Genomic DNA, 23,050 nt, shown 5'->3' with positions numbered 1-23,050 from the left:
TCCCTGCATTACTAGTGAGAGGCTGGCTTCACAGACAGGGGGGAGCTGCCTGACCCTCACTCCTCCCTTCCCCCAAGTCCCAGCAAGTGAATGGTGTGTAGGGATGTGAATAGTTTTTTGACAATTTAAAATATCGTCCGATATATTTTAAATCGTCAAAAATCGTTAGGGCCACAATACAATACCAATTCCCCCGATTTATCGTCAAAAAATCGTAAATCGGGGGAAGGGGGAGGGCAGGAAAACCGGCACACTAAAACCCCCTAAAACCCACCCCTGACCCTTTAAATTAAATCCCCCACCCTCCCGAACCCGCCCCCAAATGCCTTAAATTACCTGGGGGTCCAGCGGTGGTCCGGAACGGCAGCGGGTCGTTCAGGGGTCCCCCGCTGAACGACCTCCTGCAGTCGATACTTTAAACACCCAAACGGCAACAATACGATTCCCTCCCCCTCCCAGCCGAAATTGATCGTTAAGACGATCGAGGACACGATTCACATCTCTAATGGTGTGTGGGTGAGGGGGGGGGAGGAGGATGGTGAAGGCTGAGACAGCTCCCTTCCTGCATTACTAGTGAGAGGCTGGCTTCACAGACAGGGGGGAGCTGCCTGACCCTCACTCCTCCAGGGTGTTGTGATCTTCCTGCACACAGTGCCCTATACCTGATTCCAGGGGTGTTGTGATCTTCCTGCACACAGTGCCCTATCCCTGATTCCAGGGGTGTTGTGATCTTCCTGCACACAGTGCCCTATCCCTAATACCAGGGGTGTTGTGATCTTCCTGCACACAGTGCCCTATTCCTGATACCGGGGGTGTTGTGATCTTCCTGCATGCGGTGCCATATCCCTGATACCAGGAGTGTTGTGATCTTCCTGCACTCAGTGCCATATCCCTGATACCGGGGGTGTTGTGATCTTCCTGCATGCAGTGCCCTATCCCGGTTACCGGGGGTGTTGTGATCTTCCTGCATACAGTGCCCTATCCCTAATACCAGGGGTGTTGTGATCTTCTTGCACACATCCCGGTATCAGGGATCATTTTCTGTTAGTGCGCACTAACTCCCGTTAGTGTGCACTAAAACGATTTAACGATTTTTAACGATAAATCGTTAGAATTTCTATTGTATTGTGTTCTATAACGATTTAAGACGATATTAAAATTATCGGACGATAATTTTAATCGTTGAAAAATGATTCACATCCCTACACATTATTGATCCAGCTAAAGTCCTCCTTTCTGCCACTTTCACCGTGCCGCCGGGGAAATGGTAGTTCCCCGACAACTCCTAAGAAAGATACTCCAATGGGCTCATGACTGCTTAACAGCAGGCCACCCAGGACAGTCTAGAACCCTTTCCACTCTCCAACATTTCTTTTGGTGGCCCACCATGAAGAAGGACACACAAGCCTATGTTGAGTCTTGCCCCACATGCACTCGTCATAAACCCCCGGTGGGTCGCCCTTGGGGTCTCCTGCAACCACTTCCTGTGCCCAGCGAGCTATAGACGCACATCACCACAGATTTCATTGTGGACCTTCCTCCTTCAAGTGGCAATAACACGATTTGGGTCACCGTGGACTGATTTTCAAAAATGGCTCACTTTGTGGCACTATCTGGTCTTCCTTCATCTCCAGAGCTAGTCAATTTGTTCATCTGCCATGTATTCCGCCTCCATGATCTCCCTAGATATATCCTCTCTGAACAGGGAGTACAATTCACTGCCCGGTTTTGGAAATCCCTCTGCAAAAAGTTTGACATCGCATTGTATCTCACTTCGGCTTACCATCCCCAAGCCAATGGTCAGACAGAAAGAACAAACAGGACACTGAAACAGTTCCTTCGAGCCTATGTAAATTCACAGCAGAATGATTGGTCTGATCTTCTGCCATGGGCAGAGTTTGCTCTGAATTCCCACCAGTCCGCATCCAACGGGTCATCACCCTTCCAGTTAGTCTACAGGCGCCAGCCACTGCCTCCTCTCCCACTCTCGCTTTCAGTGCCATCCCCAGTGGCGCAGGCTACCGCGCAGGATTTGCATCGACTCTGGGACAATACTAAACAACTCATTCAGCAAGCCACCCAAAGATCCAAAAAGTTCTACAATGCTCGCCATCGAGAAGCTCCGCAATTTAACCCAGGAGAAAAAGTGTGGCTCCGCACGTCTTAAACTGCCTTTGGCCCGTTTTGCTCCCAGATACATTGGGCCTTTTCCTGTACTTTGCTGGCTGGGCCCAGTTGCCTACAGCCTTCGACTGCCTTCGGCTCTTAAAATCCACAATGCTTATCATATCTCGCTATTAAAACCTCTGGTATTGTCCGACTTCTCAAAAAAAAATCTGAATCCCAACCTCTGTCATCAGAGGCGGACATTACCTATCAAGTGCAAGATGTCTTGGACAGAAAGTGTGGAAAGAGGTGGGAATACCTCCTCTCGTGGGAGGGTTTGGGCCTGAAGAAAACATCTGGGAGCCTGCGGCCAACATCATTGACAAGGATCTAATCAGGCAGTTCCATGCCACACATCCTAGAAAACCCAAACCCCCTGGGGGGGGGGGGGGGGTACTGTTATGACGGTTGGTCACAGATGGCTGCGGCTGCTATTACTCACTTCATGTGCTGCCACCCTCTCTCATTTAGGGAAGCTCGTGGCTGTGACTAGCTGCTCCTGATGCACATTGCTCCATTCCAGGACCCCCCAGGGCGATGAAGACGCCGCCAACCGCCATGTTTCCTCCAGGCGTTCCTAGGTGCGTGCACATTACATGGCCCTCCATTAAGGACACCAGGGTGGGAATCTCAGGGGCATCTCCCCTTGATGACATCACTTAAGCACCATCGGGGCCTGGCTCTAATCAACTTGGCAACGAGTTCCTTCCTTGCTGAATCCTGCTGATCTCTCTATAGACACTGGTTCCTGGTTCCTGCTCCTCCTGGCATGAGACACTCTTGGGTTCTCGCTTCTCGAAGGCCCTGTCCTTGTCTCTGGCTATCCACTCCTCGGAGGGCCTTCGCCTTGAACACTGTCTACCAGCTCCCCCACGTCTCGGGGTTGCCTAACCTCACATTTTGTTCCCTTCTCCCCAGTCTCCCCTGTTACATTTATATGTCCTTTATGCTCTTGCCCTTAAACATGTATAAATGTATATGCATAGTTTTGTCCAGTTTTTGCAACCCCACATGCCTCCAACTGCACTATATAAACTCTTAATCTCCTGCTATATTCTTGTGTTTTGTTATTATCATTTACAGCTTATTTTATACTTAGACTTATGTTAACCCTACTCTCCGCAAACTTGCTCTATGTAAATAGTTTAATTTGTTCCAGTTATTATGCACTCTACCAATTTGTTCTATGAAAATGGTTTAATCTTATTAACTATGCTATTCCTTTAATCACAATGTTCTTTGTAAACCTATACTATATAACCACAATGTTCCTTGTAAACCAATATGATGTGCAAATGGTAATCGGTATATAAAAACCACTAAATAAATAAAAAATAAATAAAACTACTCTACTCGTGGAAACTCAACGTAGGTGTACCCCGCCCTGCGGGCCACTGCCTCACTACTCTGCTTCGTGGAGATCCAACAGAGGTGTACCACGCCCTGTGGGCCCTTGCCTCAATACCCTGGTTTGTGGAGACTCAGCGTTGGTGTACCCCATTCTTCGGGCCATTGCCTTTCGCTTGTGACTGAGCTGCACCTCCCGCTCCTCAGGGCTGCATATTGTGTACCTTGTGACTGTGCCACGCTTCCCCGCTCCTTGGGGCACAGCCTTGCTTATCTCATTGACTACATCTTGCTTCCCGCTCCTCGGGGTAGCGTACAGCTTTATCTCAGAGACTGTGCCGCACTTTCCCGCTCCTCAGGGTAGTGCCCTTGCTCTGCCAGAGATCCCTGGGCTGTCCCGCTCCTTGAGTAAGTCTACGTTATTCCTCCCATGCTGACTCTGCCCGTGGTTCCATCCCCTGGGGTCACTCTCTCAGCACTCCTCCATACTCTGCATGCATTCCCCGCTCCTTGGGGCCTGCTATGCACTTCACAATGAGGAAGACCTATTCTGGCAACCGTATCCACACCCCAGTCTCCTACTCTCCCTGTACTCTCTGGGCTGTGTCTCCTATTGCTACAGACCTCGCCTCCCGATGGTGAGGCCCAGTGGGGCTTCTCCCCATGGGCGATACCATCTCTTACCTCAGGCCAAGGGCCCACTAACTCACGAATCCTAACACAAACTATATTCCTTTTGATGCATCCTACAACTGGAATCCATTTGCAGCTGTCCATTTAATCCAGTTGGTTTCAGAAATTGTATTATTGTGAGATGAACACTGATTAAAATAACTATTGGTAAATATTGTAATTTCTGATCCTGTGTCCAGCACTGAGCAGGAATCCCTGCTATCTGTACCTCAAATGACTGACTGGACTGGGTCTAATAGCATTCTTTCTTTTAATCTCCATTTCTATTCTGGTCAGAGTAGATTGCAACCCTATTCCACCTTTATCTTTATTACAGATTTATTAACACCTATTATTTAAGTGCTAGGTGATATACAAAGAAAACATGCATAAATTAAGAACATAAAGAATAAAACAAATGCCATTAAATGGAAGTTAAAAATCAACAAACATACAGTATACTAAATACGTTAATAACCTGCTAAAAATAATTTCTTAATAAAAATGTAATCCAATCAATCAAATGCTAGTCTGAAAAGAAATTTTTTCAGTAAGGTTTTAAATGTTTTAGAATGCTCCATCAGATGCATAGTTTCATAGTAAAATAGTAATATAGTAATGACAGCAGAAAAAGACCAAAATGGTCCATCTAGTCTGCCCAGTAAGCTTCCCAAGGTAGTAACTGCCATCCCGTGCAGGTTACTCCACGTTTCTGTTAAGGGTAGTAACCAAGCTTTTTTTATTTATTCCCATCCTTTAGCCTTTAGGGATCCACAGTGTTTATCCCATGCCCCTTTGAAATCCTTCACAGTTTTAGTCTTCACCACTTCTTCTGGAAGGGCGTTCCATGAAAGGTGTTCCACAGTTCTGGATACAATACTGGATGGTAACCAGCAAAGGTTCTACGGGACTTTTAATGCAGATTTAGATTATTCTATCCATTTCTTATCTGTAAGGTCACCTATTTATACTGGTCTCCCATAAAACTCTGAAATCATTTTGCCTTTAGGTATATATAATGCAGGCATCTTAGGCATTTCTGCAAACTTTTCCAGTACTGTTTTGGTTAGGTAAGAAGATTCTTGTCTTTCTTCTCTATTTTCTTGTGCCTCTTCAGAGTTCCTTTCTGTTTTTTCTAGTCTCCTCCGAAGGGCATCCATTTTTGTTTAAAATCTTCAATGATGTGTAATCGAATGTTGTTGAGGGTCCAGAAATCTACAAGTAACACAAGACACTGAACAATGTATTCTCTTAAACTTTCAAAATGTATTGAATTAGTTCCCTGTCTCATAAATTAATTCACAATCCCAAGTCAAACTTTAACAATTCAGAATCTGCTCCTTTAAGGTTTGAATAAGTTTTGAATCCTGTTTTTTTTTTTTTTTTGAAGAATTTCAATCCTTGCTTGAAACACCATTTTTATGTAACATATTTAAGGGACAGGTAACTCCCCAAATGGGGGCAGGCAGGTATTGCGGCTTCTAGGATATTAGAATCCCTGTTGACTATTTAGGAGATTACAGTAAGTATCCTCCTTTTTGATCAGGGTTTCTTCTGCAAGTTAGGAGGAACAGCAGAGATGTAAATAAATTTAATAAGAAAAATAGAAATTGTGTCTTCAGTCCATTCTAAGAAAAGTTATCCTAAATAACAATAAATTGACCTTACAAATGATGCTAGTTCCTGAAACAGAAAGAGCACAGATTGGCAACATTAACCAGTTTTATTCCCCAATCTGATTCCCTGTCTTTGGGTTTTTATTTATTTATTTGTTTGTTTGTTTTTAATAGAGGAGTTACAGTCTTCTCTCATTTATTCTATCTTTATGCACTCTTTCTGCCTCATATATATTGGAACAGAAGTTTGTTTTAATCTAATAACTCACAGAGACAGGTGTCCAATATATATTTTAACCTAAATAAATTCATGCAGGGCTGCCACTTAGTTTTGTTTTATGGCATTCCTACCATTGGCCAAGTTTCTCAGAACAGGTGTTGGTCGAATCAGAGGTTATTATTTTAAACCCCATAGCTCTGGTTCTTCAAACCCTTCTCAGTGGCCAACTTCCTTTCCAATGTTTGTTTGTTTTTTTTAATTCAGATTACTTGGATTCAGAAATCGCTTTGCTTTTTAACCCAAGCCAGATTGTTGTTGTAATTTCTTTTAGAGGTCACTAACAGCACTTTCACTGTAAGCCACTTAGTGCACTCTCCAACTCTCCCACAGTCCTTTCACTGTGGGTTTCTCTTTCTAAACAAAATAGGAATGATACACATACAAAACTGAGTTCAGCTTCCCTCTTTTCTCATTTCAGCTTGCTTCATTGCACTTTTACACTCACACATGAAGAGAGAACTCCCTTACCAGCAGCTCATTTCTTCGACTGCTTTATTTTGCATTTCATTTCTTAAAAATTATATTCTATCTGTAAAGAGTGTAGCCAGGTGTTTTTTCTCTACATTCTAAAGCCCGGATTTTAAAAGGCCAGCACACATAAAATTTGGGGGTTACGCAAGTGGCCGGGCCCTGTGCGCACCGTGTGCATTTTCCAAAGGGCGCGACCTCATGCGTAAACCCTGAGATGTGCAGAAGTGCCGAGCCGGCTAAAAGGGGTGGGCTGGGGGGCATGATCTGGGCAGGGGGGCAGGCCAGAACAGTGCCATTAGATGCTGTCCTGGGGAAGTACGCACCTGCAGCCGGCCGGCACGTGGCATTTACTAGGTTTAGGGGTTGAGGAGGAGAGGGAAAGAGGGAAAGAGGGAGGAAGGATAGAGTTAGGGTTAGGGAAGTTCCCTCCCAGTCTGCTCGTTAATAGGAACCGACTGGGAGGGAACTGGGAAAAAGATTGATCGCTTCGCTACGCGTAATTGAAAAATCCCCCGATGCACGCGAATGCGGCACCTGTCTGCACATGCGTACACTGATTATAAAATCGGGCGAGCATTTGCGCATGGATATCGTACTTTATAACATGTATGAGATGCGCGCATGTTATAAAATTAGCACATCTATATGATCGCGCCGGGAACCGCCCGCACATGGATGCGCACGCGTGGACCTTAAAATCAACCACCAAGTTTTTAAGAGCCTCACTGTGTCCTGCTCCAAGCACTGTATTCAGTTTCTTTTAAAGAGACTGTGCACTGTCACCAGTGTGAGTGAAAGCCACATTTTTACCCTTGATAGCACCCAGGTAGAGAGTGCATCAAGCTAGGGCGAAAGTACATTGTAGTAAACTCATGTTTGTGTATCTTTCCTCATTCCAAATCACATCAAATCTTCACTGATGTGTACTGTGCTGTTCATACATCTGACTGTGTACATGTAAAACTGCCCCTTACCCCACCACCAAAACCTCACCTCAAGGTCCTAGATGACCCTCCTTTAGTGGTATAAATAGATGAGTAATATGAGAGCCTTATAAAGAGGTTTTCTCTCTCTCTCCTGCAGCCCAAAACAAGGAAATGCCTGTCTGGGCACTTTGCAAGTGGTTGTGATAAATTTCACATGAATTGTGGTACTATACATATGAAAAGTGCTCAAATAGCACACATAGTGTTAACTCAAAAATTTCCCTAAACATGCCCCTTTCTTAATCGCAGGCATTGTTTATGCAAAATTTATAGCATTTTGATGAATCTAGAGGTAAGTTAGTCTGATAAGCACCACCACCCAGTTACTAGGGATGTGAATCGGGCTTCGGACGATTGAAAATATCGTACAATATTTTCAAAATCGTCAGAAATCGGGGGCGCCCCCAAAATGATAGGAAAACCCCACGAAATTGTTCGTGGGGGTTCTCTTATCATTTTGGGGGAGGGCGGGAAAAACGGCACACAAAAATAACCCCTAAACCCACCCGACCCTTTAAAACTAATCCCTTAGCTTCCCCCACACTCCTGACCCCCCAAAAATCTTTTTACAGGTACCTGGTGGTTCAGTGGGGGTCCCAGGAGTGATCTCCCGCTCCCGGGCTGTCGGCTGCCACTAATCAAAATGGCACCGATGGCCCTTTGCCCTTACCATGTGACAGGGTATCCGTGCCATTGGCCGGCCCCTGTCACATGGAGGGAGCACTGGATGGCCAGCTCAAAATCCTACATTTATAAGCTTCTCAATGTTACTCAGCCTGTCTTAACTTCCCTGGTCCTTTGCTTTAAGTCTATCCTGTCCAAGATTTGAGAAACTGATCACTATGGCTTTTCCCTAGTCTAACTAAGAAAGGCTCCCCTTCAGTAACATAGTAATGACAGCAGAAAAGGACCAGATGGTCCATCAGTCTGCCCAGCAAGCTTCTTATGGTAATATCTGCCACACTGTTCAGGTTACCCTCTCATTTCTCTTAAGGGTAGTCCATGCAGTTACCCCCAAGTCTTGTGATAAGAGTAGTAATATTTATAATCAAAAACTAAGCAAATGTCAAACCCATAAAAAATTACTGCGAGCAACATTTTTACTGGGTAAGGAACCTTCTTGAAAATTCGGACAATGTTGCTTGACTTGCTTTGCTTTGGACTTGGCTGTAGAAGCAGTCCTGTGCTTTTCCCCTTATGTCTGCATATCAGTACCCCATACTGTAAAAGTCTGGGCTCATGTTCGTTGCCATCTGAATCCCAATTCCCTTAATTATGGTTTTTAACTTAACATTTAGTGGTGATTTGTCAAGTCATTCTCAGGGTCTTCCTCTGCTGAATCCTCCTCCATAGATGAGGTTAGTGGGTAGTCTGGGAGTCCTTCTCACCCCATCTCACTGCCTGCTACTCTCCTTGCTACTACAGACTCCTCTTTATAATATACCTGGATATGCTTACTAGGACCACACAATTCTGATTCATCCCTGCTGGCTCCATGTCAAAGTCACTTAGCTAGGGTGGATGGGAAATGTAGTCCTAAACAAAATCCATATTGATTCCTCAACTCCTTTTATTCTTAAAGAGGGAAATAAATGCTGCTTTTAAGATTTATGTCCTTTACCTGTGCAGGAACTATTACCAATCCATCACAACACTCTCTTCTAATTCACCAACTCAGAAATTGTGATAAAAGATTTGCTTTTTAGCTGATGTTTTTTCCTTTCTTACAAAACTATTTTATAATGTTACCTGGCAATCTGTAGCTTCCCAGACTCATGATCCACAGGGCTCCATCTTATTGCTTATGCTCTTTAATATCTATCTAGCTCCTCTGGTTACAATTATTCAAAGTCTTGGCTATGGATGTTAAAACTGTGCAGACAATATTGAAATTGTGGCCAGTATAGATTTAAAATCTTCTATCTAGCCAGCTTTAATAGTTGTCTTTCCATAGTCTCTAGCTGACTATATTCCAGAAAGTTAAAGGTGAACACAGATAAATTGGAGGTTATTTGATTCACTAGGCTTACTGACAATCAGACTCTTCTTTCACCGGTAATGTCTGGTACTAAATGACCACTAAAAGATGTAGTCACCGCACTTGACAAAAAATAGGTTTCATCACTTAAATTTCATCACAAATATCTGCAAAACTCCTACTACGTTTTGCCCTTTATTTGTCAGCTAAAACCATTCTTGGCTACAAGTGATTTAAAGTCTCTTATTTAATCTTTTGTCTTAAATCATTTGAACTATTGCAATGTTTTATATGATAGTCTTCCTTCATCTCTGATTTACAGACTCTATTTAGTTGAAAATACTGCAGCCAAACTCATTTTCAGTAAACATAAATTTGATCATGTTACTTCCCTCTTGCTTCAACTTCATTGATTACCCATTACTTACCATACACAATTTAATATTGGATGCCTGACATTCAAGGCCCTCCAAAGATGTTTTTCTCCATGCCTTGCTAATGTATTAATCCCCTGCCATTCTGGATGTACACTTAGATTAGCACAGCATGAACTTTATAAAATACCCTCCCTGAAAGAAATTAGATAAAAACATAAGAATATAAAACTTGTCATACTGGGTCAGACCAAAGGTCGATCAAGCCCAGTATCCTCCTGTTTCCAACAGTGGCCAATACAGGTCACAAACTCCTGGCAGGATCCTAATAGGTCAGTAGATTAGAGGGCACTACAGCAATGTCTTTCTCCTTTTTGGCCTCTAATTTCTGGAATCCTCTTCTGTATTTATGACTTGAAAGATATTTTCTCTAATTTAAGGAACAACTAAAGATATTACTTTTCTCCATGTATTTTGAATTATGATGATTCTATTATCCTCAGTTCCACTTGTCACTGTCCTTGATTTTGCTTGTTTTTCTAGCATTTTATATTTTTGATTTGATTACTCTTTTATGAGGTTTTTTTAACACTACATTTTAATTTTTACTCTTCTACTTTTATATGTTACTTATGCTGGCATTATAACTGTCTTTCCAGCTACCCTTTATTATAATTAAGAATTGTATTTCCTTTCTTTTTTACTGTATATTTTAATGTACACTGCTTTGTTTTTAACCAAAGAAAGGTTATTAATTAAATAAAGTAAACTAACTACTGTGTGCCTCTCTTGGTACCTTTACCAAGACCAATACTTCATGAACTTTCTACTTTCATACTCTCTTTGGGGTGTTTATGCCACTGAGGTGATTTGCCCAATTTTTTGTTGCCTTGGGAAGTCGATGAACCTCTCCTTACTGCCTTGCTCTATACCTATGGTTTGGGGTTTTAATGCCCAGCTCCTTATGCTTTGTCTCTCTTCTGGTGTTTTTGCTTCCACTCCTACTATTTTGCTTTTACTTAATGCCTTGGGTATTAGGATTGGTTACACATGAGGAATAAAGCAAGGAATAGCCGAAAGTCCTTAAAAGATCTGTTTATTAATTAAATGATCTTTTAAGGACTTTCGGCTATTCCTTGCTTTATTCCTCACGGCTTTTTTAGACCGTCTTCCTCTTTGTTTTTTGGTTACACGTGATACAGGCATCGGCGATATGCCATCCAGATCTGACCAACTGTACCATCAGTTTAAATCTTCCCAGCATACTTCATGGACCTTAGCCATTTACCTTTAAAGATTTGATTCCCTCCTGCAATCTTTCTTAAAGCTTGTTTTAAATTCCCTTAAAAATTATTCATTGAACATTGGTTTCCTTCAGTATTTAGTGTATGATGGATTATATCATCATTTTAGGCTGCATTCCCAAGGTAACCAACTAGAAGACCTAATCCCTATGACCCATGGTCATTACTGACCTAACATCCAATCTTAAGAATTTGGATGCCAAAGTAGCATTAAGGAAGCATTTTCCACTCTTCCATATTTTCTTCACTCACCAGTTGGGAGGAGAATTCATGCTAGGCTGTCTGGTTGCATTGGGGTGTTTCTACCTCAGCAGAGGCACAGCAAGTTGAAATAAATCTCCAAATGGGACCTCTCAGTCCCTTCTCACATTGATGCTGAAGGGAAATTTCATCAGCAGTACAGAGCTCTTGCAGAGATTTCCTTTGGCTTCTTCCTCCCCATAGATAGCAAGTTAAACTTCTTCTGAATTCCAGATGATTCACTGAATATTTTGATCTTTACACAAATGTAAGGACCGATTTGTATGTCAAGACCATAGAGACATAGAGGTTTCCTCTGGATTATCTCTCCCCAGAGATAGTTAAGTTCACCATCTTCCAGCTTCTAGATGGTTTGAGGTTCAATTTGAATGTAAAGGCCACTATAGATAGATTAATCACAGATTTTGTCTCCACACTTCCACAGAGTGGCTGTTCCATGCATCTGTTACCCTCTCTGACAAGAAATATTTCCTAAGATTACTCCTGAGTCACCTCCATCGTATTTTATTTTAATTTTATTTATTTTAAGGCTTACATTCCCCTCCCTCCATAAAGTGTTCGGTACAGATTACAACAATACCATTAATATAGCATGTCCCATAGATAAAAATCTCCAAATTACACAGACATAAACATTTGACAGTCATTCAAATGCTTCCCTGAATGATACTAACTGCTTATTGAATTCTTTTTTATCTGTTTGATATCTCCTTTACATCAACACGACCCTCGTTCTAGATCCTCCTTTCTATAGAAAGAGGTTCACCTCCTGTGCAAGGAAATCTTTGAGATATTTGAATGTCTCTACCATATCTCTCCTATTATCTTTCCTCCAGGGTGTACATGTTTGGATCTTTAAATCTAGCCCCATATGCTTTAGAATGAAGACCACTGACCATTTTAGTAGCTACCCTGTGGACCAACCCCATCCTGTTTATCTCCTTTTGAAGGTGCCATCTCCAGAACTGTAAACAGTATTTTAAGTGAGGTCTCACTAGGGTCCTAAATAGGGGAAAGATCACCTCCCTTTATCTATGGGCCATTTCTCTCCCTATGCAGCCAAACATCTTTCTGGCTTTAACTATCACTTTATCCACCTGTTTGGATACCATAAGATCATAAGATACAATTATCCCCAGATATCACTCTTCCTTTATGCTTAGAAGAATTTCACTGTTATGGCAACACTTTTAAAATTGATCACTTAAAGGAGAATTTTGAAAGCCAGGTGTATGCCAAAATCAGGAGATGGGCACGCATCTAGCATTTGTGCATGTCCACCCGATTTTATAAGCCATGTGTGCAAGTGCGGATACGTGAATATCTGGCATCGGGAAAAAAGGGGTATAGTGTGGGCAGGGCCTGGGCATTCTGGAAGAGAAGTGATTCTTAAAAAATGGCATGGACCATCCACTGCTCCTACCATGTGACAGGGGCTGACCAATGGCACTGGTAGCCCCTGTCACATGGTAAGGGCAAAGAGACACCGGCACCATTTTGATTACTGGCAGCCGACAGCCTGAGAGGGGGAGATCGCTCCTGGGACCCCGCTGGACCACCAGGTACTTTCGGAAAGTCTTGGGGGAGGGGGTCAGGCAAGTCTTGGGGGGTCGGGACGGTGGGGATTTGCAATTTATTTATTTCTTTACAGTTTTTTATTGACCAACATTCATGGGTACATTATTACGGTTTGCATAGAACAATATTAACAGGATGAAGAATTACATGGAACTATAATAATGGTAACATAAAGGTGGTAACATAGTATGTTAAATATAATAATGGTAACGAGAATTGAGTAATTAGAGGATTTAGAAAAACTAGGGTAAAAGCATTAATATAATAAAGAGGACATAGAGACAGGAGAAATCAAATGTAATGTTCCAAAAACAGTGGTTCGGGCTAAAACAATGGAACGGGGATAAACAATTGTGCGTGAAATTGTGCATACAAAATTGTGCATGAAAACTAAGATCTGCAACAGAGTGGACACGCTGGAAGGAGTGGAGAGAATGAAATGGGATTTGAGTGGTCGAAGATATGGTGCAGAGTCATGCATATGGGGAATGGAAATCCGAATGAACTGTATTTGATGGGGGGGGGGGGGGGGGGGGGGGAAGGCTGATGTGCACGGAGCAGGAGAGAGACCTTTGAGTGATAGCGCCTAATGATCTGAAGTTGGCGAAACAATGTGACAAGGTGATAGCTAAAGCCAGAAGAATGCTGGGCTGCATAGAGAGAAGAATATCGAGTAAGAAAAGGGAAGTGATTATTCCCTTGTACAGGTCCTTGGTGAGGCCTCACCTAGAGTACTGTGTTCAGTTCTGGAGACCATATCTCCAAAGAGACAGAGACAAGATGGAGGTGGTCCAGAGATGTGCGACCAGAAAGGTGGATGGTCTTCATCAAATGACTTATGAGGAGAGATTGAAGAATCTAAATATGTACACTCTGGAGGAAAGGAGGAGCAGAGGTGATATTATACAGACGTTCAGATACATGAAAGGTTTTAATGATCCAAAGACAACGACAAACCTTTTCCGTCGGAAAAAAATCAGCACAACCAGGGATCACGATTTGAAACTCCAGGGAGGAAGACTCAGAACCAATGTCAGGAAGTATTTCTTCACGGAGAGGGTGGTGTATGCCTGGAATGCCCTTCCGGAGGAAGTGGTGACTACCAGAACTGTGAAGGACTTCAAAGGAGTGTGGGAAAAACACTGTGTATCCATAAAGTTTAGAGGAAGTGAATGAAGAGTGGGTGGCTCGCGGGAATGATGGCTACTGCCTGGAGATAATACCCTTATTCAATAAACATGCACATGGTTAATGCGACTCCAACATTGCTCTAAGCTTCAAAGGCAAGAGGAAATGTGGAAAAAAGAATTTGCATTCACAAAAAAGCAGGGGAGTAGCTTGCTTGTTACGGCAGTTACTACCCCAAATCAAATAAGCCTGATCCTTCACTTTCAATACATATCCAGCATAGCTCTCTGCATCAACAGCAGGAGAGAAAGTCTGATACTTCACGCATATCCAACATAGTTCTCTGCTTCAACGGCAGGGGAGAAAGTCTGATACTTCACGCATATCCAGCATAACTCTCTGCTTCAACGGCAGGGGGAATAAAGAAAAGTGGATCTATATTCAGACAACAACCAACAAGGACTGAATTACATAGTCTGGGTAAGCAGATAGGCATGGGTGTAGCTTGCTTATTACGGCAGTTACTACCCCTGACTAAGCTAGATATTCACTTAGATGCAGTTCCAACACTGCTCTCTGCGTTAATGGTGGGGGTGGAAGGGAAATAGAACCAAAAGGTTACTAAGAGGCAAGACTAACAGAAGTATGAGAAAAACAAAAGTGCAAAGCTTGCTGGGCAGACGGGATGGGCCATTTGGTATTCTTCTGCTGTCATTTCTATGTTTCTCTGTTTCTAAAATACAGGATCGGGTCTCAAAAGGGATTGAGAGTGAGGTCTAAAGGTTAAGGGTAGGCTTGTTTGAACAGCCAAGTTTTGAGTTTTTTCTTAAATTTCTTGGTGCACTGTTCTAGTCGGATATCAGGAGAAATGGCCTTCCAGGATGAGGGACCTGCAATGGATAGAGCACGTTCTTTTGTGGTATTAAGGTGGGACAGTTTAGGTGAAGGAGTGTGAAGAGTGCCTTTGTAGGATGATCTGGTTGGTCTGTTAGGGGTGTGGAACTGAATGGAGTCATTTAACCAGTGCATGTTCTGGTTGTGTAGAGTGTTATGTATGATGGTGAGTGTTTTGTAGATGATACGATAGGAAATGGGGAGCCAGTGAAGACCTCTGAGTATAGGTGTGATATGGTTCTTTTTGCATGTATTTGTTAGGATTCTGGCAGCTGAATTTTGAAGCATTTACTAGGGATGTGAAACATTTTTCAACGATGAAAATTATCGTCTGATAATTTTAATATCGTCTTAAATCGTTAAAGAACACAATACAATAGAAATTCTAACGATTTATCATTAAAAATCGTTAAATCGTGTTAGTGCGCACTAACGGGAGTTAGTGCGCACTAACAGAAAATGATACAAATTGACACTTTCCAGGTCAGTAAAGGTCAGTTAGGAATGAATATGGATTCCTATTGGCTGGCTGCCCTCTTATCTATTGATGTTACCAAGGTTCCCACTGAGGTGATGGTTGGGGGGATGGGAAATGGAAATGGAAACTCAGGAACACTAACAGAAAATGATACAAATTATTGACACATTCGAAGTCAGTAAAGGTCAGTTAGGAATGAATATGTATTCCTATTGGCTGGCTGCCCTCTTATCTATTGATGTTACCAAGGTTCCCACTGAGGTGATGGTTGGGGGGATGGGAAATGGAAACTGTTGGTAGTTGACAAAAAAGTAATGTGATCAGTCAATGTAACTAGAACTTGTGCCCTATTCCTGATACCAGGGGTGTTGTGATCTTCCTGCACTCAGTGCCCTATCCCTGATACCAGGGGTGTTGTGATCTTCCTGCACACAGTGCCCTAACCCTGACACCAGGGGTGTTGTGATCTTCCTGCATGCAGTGCCCTATCCCTATTAATACCAGGAGTGTTGTGATCTTCCTGCACACAGTGCCCTATCCCTGATACCAGGGGTGTTGTGATATTCCTGCACACAGTGCCCTAACCCTGATACCAGGGGTGTTGTCATCTTCCTGCATGCAGTTCCCTATCCCTAATACCGGGATGTGTGCAAGAAGATCACAACACCCCCGGTAACCGGGATAGGGCACTGCATGCAGGAAGATCACAACACCCCTGGTATCAGGGATAGGGCACTGTGTGCAGGAAGATCACAACAACCCTGGTATCAGGGATAGGGCACTGCATGCAGGAAGATCACAGCACTCCTGGTATCAGGGTTAGGGCACTTTGTGCAGGAAGATCACAACACTCCTGGTATTAGGGATAGGGCAATTTGTGCAGGAAGATCACAACACCCCTGGTATCAGGGTTAGGGCACTGCATGCAGGAAGATCACAACACCCCTGGTATCAGGGTTAGGGCACTGTGTGCAGGAAGATCACAACACTTCTGGTATTAATAGGGATATTGCACTGCATGCAGGAAGATCACAACACCCCTGGTATCAGGGTTAGGGCACTGCATGCAGGAAGATCACAACACCCCTGGTATCAGGGTTAGGGCATTGTGTGTAGGAAGATCACAACACCCCTGGTATCAGGGTTAGGGCACTGTGTGCAGGAAGATCACAACACTCCTGGTATTAATAGGGATAGGGCACTGCATGCAGGAAGATCACAACACCCCTGGTATTAGGGATAGGGCACTTTGTGCAGGAAGATCACAGCACTCCTGGTATCAGGGTTAGGGCACATTGTGCAGGAAGATCACAACACTCCTGGTATTAGGGATAGGGCACTTTGTGCAGGAAGATCACAACACCCCTGGTATCAGGGTTAGGGCACTTTGTGCAGGAAGATCACAGCACTCCTGGTATCAGGGTTAGGGCACTTTGTGCAGGAAGATCACAACACTCCTGGTATTAGGGATAGGGCACTTTGTGCAGGAAGATCACAACACCCCTAGTATCAGGGTTAGGGCACTGCATGCAGGAATATCACAACACCCCTGGTATCAGGGTTAGGGCACTGTGTGCAGGAAGATCACAACACCCCTGGTATCAGGGTTAGGGCACTGTGTGCAGAAAGATCACAGCACTCCTGGTATCAGGGTTAGGGCACTTTCTGCAGGAAGATCACAACACTCCTGGTATTAGGGATAGGGCACTTTGTGCAGGAAGATCATAACACCCCTGGTATCAGGGATAGGGCACTGCGTGCAGGAAGATCACAACACCCCTGGTAACAGGGTTAGGGCACTGTGTGCAGGAAGATCACAGCACTCCTGGTATTAGGGATAGGGCACTTTGTGCAGGAAGATCACAACATCCCTGGTATCAGGGTTAGGGCACTGCATGCAGGAAGATCAGAACACCCCTGATATCAGGGTTAGGGCACTGTGTGCAGGAAGATCACAACACTCCTGGTATTAATAGGGATAGGGCACTGCATGCAGGAAGATCACAACACCCCTGGTATCAGGGTTAGGGCACTGTGTTCAGGAAGATCACAGCACCCCTGGTATCAGGGTTAGGGCACTGTGTGCAGGAAGATCACAGCCACTCCTGGTATTAGGGATAGGGCACTTTGTGCAGGAAGATCACAGCACTCCTGGTATCAGGGTTAGGGCACTTTGTGCAGGAAGATCACAACACTCCTGGTATTAATAGGGATATGGCACTGAGTGCAGGAAGATCACAACACCCCTGGTATCAGGGTTAGGGCACTGTGTGCAGGAAGATCACAACACCCCTGGTATCAGGATTAGGGTACAAGTTCTAGTCACATTGACTGATCACATTACTTTTTTTGTCAAGCTACCAACTGTTTCCATTTCCCATCCCCCATATATTGACAGTGGGAACCTTGGTAACATGAATAAATAAGAGGGCAGCCAATAGGAATACATATTCATTCCTAAACTGACCTTAACTGACCTGAAAAGTGTCAAATTGTATCATTTTCTGTTAGTGCGCACTAACAATGGTTAGTGCGCACTAACTCCCGGTTAGTGCACACCAACTCCCGTTAGTGCGCACTAATCGGAAAAAATGATTTTTTAACTAAAAAATCGTGCCAAACACGATTTTCTTCTCCTGCCAGACGATTTCGATCGTTAAGATGGTAGGGCACACGATTCACACCTCTAGCATTTACAGGGGTTTAATAGAGGCTTTGGGTAGACCGAGGAGAAGGGAGTTGCAGTAATCTATTTTGGAAAGTATAGTGGCTTGCAGTACAGTGCGGAAGTCATTAAGGTGGAGGAGTGGTCAGAGTTTCTTAATAGTGTTAAGCTTAAAATAGCATTCTTTCATTGTCACACTAATGAAACTTTTTAGGTTGAGATGGTTATCTATGGTGACACCACTTGCTGTGAAAGTGCTGTGAAAGTGACACCACTTGCTGTGAAAGTGCTTTTCACTTGCTGTGAAAAGGTGATTGATCGGGCAGGGCACTTATGGGGTTATGGGGTGGTGTGATGATAAGTTCTGTTTTGGAAGTATTGAGGGCCAGATTCAGGCTGGTGAGAAGGCTGATCGAAGATAGGGCATTTTTCCAGGTTTTAAGGGTGTTGTCTAAGGAGTCTGTGATGGGGATGAGGATTTGGACGTCATCCGCATATATAAAGTGAGTGAGGCCTAAATCAGAAAGGAGTTGGCAGAGTGGTAGCAAGTAGATATTGAAGAGGGTTGAGGAGAGGGTGGATCCTTGAGGAACACCCCTGGATAGGTGGATAGGGTTAGATTCCTTGTCATCTATTCTAACCTTGTAGAGTCTATTGGTTAGGTATGATTCAATCAAATGGAGGGGAGTTCCAGATATTCCAATTTCTTAGAGACGGGATAAAAGGATATTGTGCTTTACAGAGTCAAAGGCAGAGGTTATATCAAGAAGAGCGAGTAAGTATGATTGGCCTTTGTCAAAACCTTTAAGGATGGCATCACTGAGGGAAATTAAGAGTGTCTCAGTACTGAGAAATCTTCAGAAGCTGAATTGTGATGGGAAGAGGATATTATGTTTTTCAAGGTGTTCTGAAAGCTGGATATTAACTGCTTTTTCAAGTACTTTAGCCAGGAATGGTAGGTTTGAGATGGGTCTGAAGTTAGAGGGATCGGTGGGGTCAAGATTGGGTTTTTTGAGTAGGGGTTTGACGGTGGCTTGCTTTAATGGTGATGGTACATTTCCGACGGTAAGGGAACAGTTAATAATATCAGCGATGGGTTTGGCTATTATATTGGGGATTCTCAATTAAGCATTGGGGATGCTCAATTAATTAAATTTGAAGGGTTGGGGTGGGTTTGGGTTTGTTTTTTTTATGTGCCCTTTCTCCCCCCCCCAAAAAAAAAAAAAAAAAAAACGATAAAAAAACCATATGAAATTTTGTGGGTTTTCCTTTTGTTTCATCAGCACCCCCCTTCCCCGAAATGCAACGAAATAGGAAATATTGTCTTCATTTCCTATTTTGTTGCAAACAAATGCATATCCCTACATTCTGGCATGGGGCCCAAGAGATGTGCATGCAAGTACTTATGCACCTGGGCTCACATCCAGGTCCTGTGCCACATAACTTTTTTTTTGCTGTGGAGGAGGTGTAAGTTTTAATAAAACTATTTCCAGGCATCTGTGAGTGGTTTAAGGGGTCTGGGGTACCTGGAAGGAGTGCAGGCTAAAGAAACAGTGGGTTTGGAGGATCTAGTTCTAGACTTGATGAACTGGTGGATGTGGCTGGGCATGCACACGCTTAAAATGAGGCACACATATACGTGCACCTAGGCTATTTTAAAACATGCAAGTGTATATGTGCACATGATATAAAATTACTGTCTCTGGGTGCACACCGACACACATGAATATATGTGTGCCCGCATGCCTATTTGAATGTTACTATCCCTGTGTGCAGGACATTATAAAAAAAGGGTCATGGTGTATGTCAGTCAGTCTAATAATTTAATCACCTCTGTTCCCTTCTCTTTTAGAATAGGTTCTTCTTAATTTAAACTTTGTCAGGTTATGTAAGCACTGCAGTGACTCAAATTACTGGCATCCAGATGACAACTCATCTGTCATGTTGCTCTGATTTTATAAATAAATCAAAACTGCAATGTGATTAAAATAGTGCAACACAGGGCCATGCAATTAGGAAATGGTGTGTTAGTCAGAAATTACAAAGAACAACTGTCTATTGTATTGAGGTTTTAAAACTATTGAGTAGGAATATGGGTGGCATTAAAACTGAGTGGGACAATTTTCAGACTGTCTGTTTAGGTGCAAAGTCCATTGGTAATTTGTACTCAGGAACCTTGTACTTGTAATATGCAATGAAAAAGTACATGCATATGTTTTCTTTGAAAATTGCCATGATTGCAATGTCCTAAGGGCCTGATTTTAAAAAGCATTTACATGCGTAAAACTGGGTTTCACTTGAGTAAATGCATTTTACCTGAGTAAGTGGGCTTTTGAAAATAGCTACAATATATATCATTGACTTGTCCATAGGATTTACTTGCGTTAAATACACTTTGCTTGAGTAAATGGCTTTTGAAAATTGCTGCAATAGTAGTTACATTTACGCATGTAATTCCTTTTGAAAATTACCCCCTAAGGATTTTAGCACCTGTTTGTCATGCAAATAAAATTTCTATGGGAAATAATGGGGTAGATTTTAAAAGAAGCGCGATCAGCCTACTTTTGCTTGCGCATCAGAGTCAAGCAAAAGTACGCTGGATTTTAGTAGATACGCGCGGAGCCGCGCGTATCCACTAAAATCCTGGATCGGCGCGCGCAAGGCTATCGATTTTGTATAGCCTGCGCGCGCCGAGCCGCGCTGCCTCCCCCCGTTCCCTCCAAGGCCGCTCCGAAATCGGAGCGGCCTCGGAGGGAACTTTCCTTTGCCCTCCCCTCACCTTACCCTCCCTTCCCCTACCTAACCCACCCACCCGGCCCTGTCTACACCCCCCCCTTACCTTTGTCGGGGGATTTACGCCTCCCGGAGGGAGACGTAAATCCCCGCGCACCAGCGGGCCTGCTGCGCGCCGGGCCGCGACCTGGGGGCGGGTACGGAGGCCGCGGCCACGCCCCCGGACCGCCCCGGGCCGTAGCCACGCCCCCGTACCCGCCCCCAAAACGCTGCCGACACGCCCCCGAAACGCCGCGACGACCGGGCCCGCCCCCCGACACGCCCCCGACACGCCCCCCTCCGAAAACCCCGGGACGTACGCGAGTCCCGGGGTCTGCGCGCGCCGGTAGGCCTATGTAAAATAGGCTTACCGGCGCGCAGGGCCCTGCTCGCGTAAATCCGCCCGGTTTTGGGCGGATTTACGCGAGCAGGGCTCTGAAAATCCGCCCCAATGTGCATAGATGTGAAAATACAATTTGCCTATTTTCTGATACCACCCAAAACAGTCCCTCATGAATGTCTCACTCGATCCAGTTAAAAGTTAGCATGCTAGGGAACCTTGAGCATACTTTCACCTGGACCGAGTGAAGGAGGTTTTGAAAGAGCCCGTTTGCCCAGGTAAATGGGTTTGAAATTTGACTCCTGATTGTCTTTAAGATCTTCAAAGCAATTGGAGATGAGTACAAAAGAATACACAGCTAATCAGGAAAGACTGTCAGACTAGAATAGGAGCATATAGATTAAAGTCAAAGGCATAGCTCTGATGAAGACAGATTGCACTACAATATAACACACAGATATGCACATATTTTTCTTTTTCAATTTTTTTATTGATTTTTAAATTATTTAGCACTTTCTTGTGGACAATATCTTGCAATCTTCTGCTCTGGGTGTGGCTACAGTCAATAAGGAAATAGAATGTTAGGGATTATTTGGGAAAGAATAGAGAACAAAATTGAGAATATCACAATGCCTTTGTATAGATCTATGGAGTGATTGCACTTTGAGTGTTGCATTTAGTTCTGGTTGCCCCATCTTAAAAAAGACATAGCAGTCATTGAAAAGATAGAGATAAGGGCAACAAAAATGATAAAGGTAATGAAAAAGCTCCCTTATGGAGAAAGGCTAAGGAGATTAGGGCTCTTTAACTTGGATATGAGACAATTGAGAGGGGATTTAATTGTAGAGGTCAATATTCAAAAGCCATTTAGATGGACAACTGAAAACATCGCCATATGTGGCTACATTGGGGGCAGGCATGAAGCATTTCTATGATGAGCAGAGGTAGCTACTTAACTTATGCATCTAACTTTGATCATGCCATAGGGCTGTCCTAAAGTTAGTCCGATATACTTATATGATTATCCAGCTAACTAGCCGAGTCACACAGTGGCTGAAAAAGGTCCCCAAAATGGTGGGCTCGATGGAACTTGGTGTGACTCAGCATGAAACTTCTTATGTTAATTGATTAATCAAATACATTTCCCATGGAAACAGAATGGGGTAGATTTTCAAAGGGGTACGCACGTTCCCCCCCGAAAACCTACCCCAAACCCCCCCTGCACTCGCTGAGCCTATTTTGCATAGGCTTGGCGACGCACGCAAGCCCCGGGATGCGCGTAAGTCCCGGGGCTTCGTAAAAGGGGCGGGGAGGGGCATGTCCGGGGCGTGTCCGGGGTCAGGGGGTGGAATCGGGGCGGGACCAGGGGGCGTGGCGCCGGCCCGTGGTGTGGTCAAGGCCTCCGGACCAGCCCCCGGGTCAGGTGATGGCGCGCCAGCAGCCCGCTGGCGCGCGCAGATTTACGCCTGCTTTCACAGGCGTAAATCTGCCAACAAAGGTAGGGGGGGTGTTTAGATAGGGCCGGGGGGTGGGGTGGGTTAGGTAGGGGAAGGGAGGGGAAGGTGCGGGGGGTGGAAAGAAAGTTCCCTCCGAGGCCGCTCCGATTTTGGAGCGACCTCGGAGGGAACGGAAAGCGCGCGCCGGGCTCGGCGCGCACAAGTTGCACAAATGTGCACCCCCTTGCACGCGCCAACCCCGGATTTTATAAGATAAGCGCGGCTACGCGCGTATCTTATAAAA

This window comes from Rhinatrema bivittatum, chromosome 2, assembly GCF_901001135.1.
Source record: "Rhinatrema bivittatum chromosome 2, aRhiBiv1.1, whole genome shotgun sequence".
Lineage (NCBI taxonomy): Eukaryota > Metazoa > Chordata > Amphibia > Gymnophiona > Rhinatrematidae > Rhinatrema > Rhinatrema bivittatum.
This window is presented reverse-complemented; position numbering follows the sequence as displayed.